We start from the raw sequence: 5,731 nt of genomic DNA on the forward strand, positions 1-5,731 counted from the left end.
ATCTCTGTTAAAAAGAAGCTTTGTTGGAACTCTCAAGTGTCTAAAAAATAAATCATCCATCTTTTGGTTGCTTGGGGACCCATGAAAAAGTCTGAGCACACACGCATTCTTTACAATGAGTCTCTGGCACTAAACCAGAGCCCTAGTGAGTGAGGCTGAGTCATGGCATTCCGCAAAGCCTCCTTTTGTGCCGCTGGCCTAAAGCCTAGATGAAAAGAAAGCAAAGAGGCTCCTTTGACTCCACTGCCCTAGGCCTATGCCCTAATTGTTGCTTTCAGAGTCTTGTAACTTCAGCAGTAAGAAGGGGGAAAGCCAAGTTTAAGAAAAAAAGTGCCAAGGGTAAAAGATCATTTCTCGTTCATAACGTAGAACTGATCTTACCTGTGTTACCCAGTCATGAGCCATTGGTGTGCATGTGTGAGTGTGTGTGTTGGGGGAAAAGGGAGCATTTTAATATGAAAACTATGTGAAAAGACACACCCTATAAGAGACAAAGAACAGCAAATCCCACAGAATGCTAAAGGTGCCAAAGGTAGAGCTGTTTACTTGTCTGCAAACCTCTTGGAAACCTTCAGCCAACAGCTGACTGGCTCAGCTTCTAAATTGTATCTTCCCTTGGCTTTCTGGCCTTCTCCCACTGAGATACTCATCATGTTGTATTATTCTTCAACAGCCATTGTTTTCCTAGACTGGAAGCTACCTGAGGGCCAAGACATGTCTGTCTTGTTCTCCAGCACTTACTAGGCACTCAATAGATTTTGTTTTTTCCTGTTGAATGGCATTTAATCATACACATGACTGTAACCTTTATTCAGAGCACTGTTGGGGAAGGTATTTAGGGGAGGGCTTCATCATGTCTCCTAAAGCATAGAGTATTTAACCAAGATTAACTCTGGAAGTATTATCATTTAAATAACTGATTATGTTAGGAAAATTAAACTCATAATTACACACACACACACACACACACACATTTTAATTTGTTAGCCACTCAGACTAGGTTTTATGTGTCTGTAGCCCCATGAACCATCCTTTTTTTGTATGCTCACTTGTAATTTCATTATAAAAATTTTTGTTTCAGCTAGACTGTAAGCCTCAGGAGTACAGAAGACTGTGTCTTACTTGTTTACTGCTGGATTCCTTGGGCCCAACACCTGGCCTAGCATATATTAGATATTCAATAGCCATTCACTGAATAAATGAATGAAACACTCAGCAATCCCTTTTTGTAGACAAATCAGTAATCTCTTTTTGTCACTTTGCTCATCTGATCACCTCCAGGTTTTCATTCAAAGACCATTAGAGGTCTAATGTGTATGCTAACTATTGTAGTTGCTGCAGCTATTCATGATCAGTTATGTTTATGCTTCAGTAATTCTTATATTTCATTAGACAAGGAAAAAGAAATTGTTACATTACTATTTCAGAAATTAATTTTAGAAGATATCTGAAACTCTAAAATACATACCTCTAACTTTTTGATATTATGAAATGGTGCATACATCTCTATATGCAATATGTAATACATCTATATAAATCTGGACAGTATAATACAGTTTTTACTGCATCAAGATTTATCAATAAAGTTACGTATAAGTAAAATTTTAAACTATAGGCCAAATTTATTTTTGTATTTATACATGGTCACAAATAACTGTTGGTGCACAATGGTATTTCTATTCTAGATAATCCCCACAGTTCCACTTATGTAAAGTACCTTACAAAAAGATCTTTTCAGTATTTAATCTAAATATAGGTATCAAAAATGATTCTTCATTTTTTGAATTACTGAATTTTCAACAGATTATACCTTATGTTTAATCAAAAAAGATAAATAGGACTGGAAAAGTCAATTATAAAAGCAGTTGCTGCTTGCTAGCCTTACACAAATTTTTATATTTCTTTAAAGTGGAAATTTGAGACAGCAGAAGATAGTGATAAATTCTTACTTATAATGCGTGTGCTTTTTTAAAAAAAACAAATTTATGTATCAATTTTATGTTAGATGCCTTTTAATTAAGATTGTCAAATTATAAGGCCCTCAGTATTAAAAGGAATCCAGAAAGATGTTCGTTCTGAGAAAAAAGAAATGGTAATTTAAATACCGTATTGCTATTTAATCCAGGAAAGTTCAACTTTGCCCAATTCATAAACATTTAAACATAATTTATTTCCATAATAGGAACAGCTATGCAGAGGAGGAATGACAAGTAGAAGAGGGGAAAAGGGAAAATATAAACAAAAAAAATAGTACATTTCACACAAAAGCAGAGGAACAGAAAGTGAAATCTGAGATGTGAGTAAAGTACTCTTGTTACACCATGTTAACCACTTAGGCTGTAAGATTCTGCATGTGACACAATTTTCTGAGGCTTTTGAAGTAGTAATACTAATTATACGATTAAGTATAGTATTATTAACCTTGACCCGGGAAGCTCCAGGAGCTTTCATTCATTATTTATTCCTGGAGCTCAGACTATACTACTCTGGAGGTACAGAGATGACTATTTGCCTTCAAGGGATATACAGCCGATTAGAGAAGACAGAAAAGTAATCAGAGGATGCTAATATAGTTTAATATGTACTATAATACTGGAAATGCTATTTTTGTGGCAAAACATGCTAAGAAAAGAGTCCAAAAACTCTTTCTCAGGATTTCATGTGTTGGATGTTAAAATGGCATTTTACAGCTATTTTTTTAAACTGGCATTAGTTGCACTTAAAATAAGCATTTCATAGCAATAATATTCAATATTATTTTACAGTTCCCTATATAATAAATGAATACTATTTTAGTCACATATTATTTCAAGTCAGTGTGCAACTTTTTCCCACAGTTAATATGGGACCAGCTTATTTCATAATTGATATATCAGAGCAAATTCAGCAGAGTGAGAAGGAACGAATTTGACATTTAATTCCTTGCTTCAGAATATAGTAAAATGATAACTCCTTTGAGGTTGCCCCTAACTTTTTCTGAGTTTGGGATTCTGTGAATATATTTGGTTCTGTGAGAGTTAACAACAGTGTTGCTGGAGGGAACGTTAGCACTAAATACCATTTTGATACCTTTGTTTATATGGGTGATCATAGTGATAGCTTTTGATATAAAATCAGCTAAAGCCCTGGATACTTCAAAGGAATCACTCCACCATTTAAATTAGTATTTCCACTGAGCAAGGATCTGTGCAAAGGCTACTCCAAGTAGTGTCATGTGGAGGATGCAATAAACAGAGGTCCTATTCCCTAATTTGTTTCATTAAGTATACATTAGGATTAACCACTCAAAAACACTAATCACAGTTTGGGCAAACATCCTCTGCCTCCTCTGAAGAAGTCTAAGACTGAACTTAAAGGTAATTCTAGCAGAACTCTGAAGACAGTGTTGTGTAAAATATTCCCCGTGAAAATAAATTAGTGGAGAAAAAAATCTTAAAGAGAGGGCAAAATGTATGCAGCAGAAATTAGCGAGAGCAGAGATACATTAGAAGGAACAGAGTTACAGCAGGAAGGGTTGGTGAAGGGATTAGCTTGAGACCAAAAGAAACTGAAAGGTGAAGAACTGGGGATTTTAGAAATGCATTGATAGCCAATTTGGCTAGATTTCAGTCACATATTTGATTTCTTCATTCTTACTCTTAGGAGTATGCCTAAGAACATGCTGCACTGTCTCTACTCCTTCACCCGCACCATCTCAAGAGAGGTGGAACCAATGATATATGTAGTAAATTTGATTAGAATAAGAGTATCCTTGGCTGAGCTTCAGCCATTGTTCCTTTCAGGAGTATCATTTCCTGTGGAGAGCATATGGTCTCCTTCTCCTCCAAGGACAAGCTCTTTCTCCCGTATAAGAAGACTCGTTTGGGTCCAATGCTGCCCTGAACTTGGTTAAATCTGCTGTATTCTGAGATTTGGCATTATCAAATTCCTGTGGCTAACAGGCATAAAGCTATATTCTCCAATCTGGCCTCTATTATTAATAAAAATGTTAGTTTCTGTCTGTTATTCTTTTGTTTCTCCATGAGATCAGAATTGGGTTGGAGAAAGGACTGTTATCTCACGTGCCAATTAATCGTTTACTCATCAAGTATAGCATGCATTATGTGACTGTGGCAGACTGCTAGTGGGCCCCCCAAATCTGCCCTTCCATTCTTAATCAGACATGGATATCCAGCTAGAGACCATATTTCCCATTCTCTTTGCACAAAATGTGACCATAGAGCTTAGTATCACCATGGAAAGTGATCAGAAGCAATGAGTGCAACTTCTACCTCACTTGCTTCAAAGGAAGTTACTTTCTCTTGTCTTCCTGTGGACTAGACCTTAGGAATGGCTTCAAGCTAATTTGACCATTCAGAGGAGGACTGAGTCCCAGGGGTTAGTAGAGCAGCATTGTGGAGGGAATCTGAGTTGCTGGATGTCCTTGGAGAGTAGACTTGGCCCACTATGCTACCCTGCACTATTACATAAAAGTGAAATAAACATTTGTCTCATTTCCATTGTGTATTTGGGATCTTTCTTAAAGAAGCTTAGTGTTTACCCTAACACCCAGGATCAAGTTGATTTGGCCTTAAATAAACACTATTATAAGATGCAGAGTGGTGGATTGAATTTATCATACGAATAATGTCTTTAGCTACAAATTAGCCCTATGGGGTATAGCTACTACTACTTCTTAGAGAAATGAGTGGCATAATTTTAATATAAATAATATGACAACTATTAGTATATTATTAACACATTCCAAGAATGGTATGTGAGACAAGAAGCTCCTTGGTTGTGCTTGTATCTGTAAGAAAGGTAGCTTAAGTAAACATAGGCTTGCTCTAATTCTGTTTACTTGAACCAGTTAATTTTCAGTTACATCAAGAAAGTTTAATTGAGAAAATCCTTTAGGGCTTTCAGGCAGAGAGGACAGCAAGCATAAAGGTTCTAAGCCAGGAATGAACTTGGCATATGTGAGAGTCAAAAAGAGCAGTGTACCTGGTACATGATGGATAAAGAAGAGTTGTAAGGAATGAATTTAGGCAGATTGGCAGGGGCCAGATCAGACAAGTCCTTGAAAATCAGGATAAGAAATTTGGATTTTATTCTAGGCATGATGGGAAGCCATTAGAAAACTTTAAGCAGCTAGATGGCATTAGTAGGTCTCTTTAAAAAAAAAAAAAACACCCTATCGAAAATGGATACAAAAAAAGCAGGAAAACTGGTTAGGGGATAGTGTAGTAATGTAGGCAATAGAGGACGGTGACTGGGGTAATGGTTCAGCCCTTTGGGAATACTAAACAATAATATATCAAAGATTTTATTTCATCTGGCACTCATTAGGCAGAACATTCCTTCACTCCCAAGCTCCAGTACTTCTCCTGGCTGCTCCCAACATGCCTTTGTTGTTGAAGAGTGAATGTCTTGGCTCAGCTCAGCAACCCCAAACAGAGGCCAGGACTGCAGCTGCTTGCTTATTGGAATATGGTCCACAAAATGGATGTCTAGATTGCAGTTAATCAAATCAAACACCAGATAGCACTTTTTGTTTGGTGCTTCCAAAGCAAGTTGCTGCCAAGTCCAGTCATCGTTCTAAACCATTTTTAAAAGAGGCTTCTGCAGCTGCCTGGCTCTGGTGAGGCTTCTAATGGTAAGGCTATAGACAGATCACAGATGGGAGAGCTTCTGATATTATTTGATCCAATGTGCTGAAAAAAAGAAAATAACAAAATTGGCAAGTGATAGG

The sequence above is a fragment of the Hylobates moloch genome, unplaced genomic scaffold (genome assembly GCF_009828535.3).
Source record: "Hylobates moloch isolate HMO894 unplaced genomic scaffold, HMol_V3 SCAFFOLD_9, whole genome shotgun sequence".
NCBI classification, from domain to species: Eukaryota; Metazoa; Chordata; class Mammalia; order Primates; family Hylobatidae; genus Hylobates; species Hylobates moloch.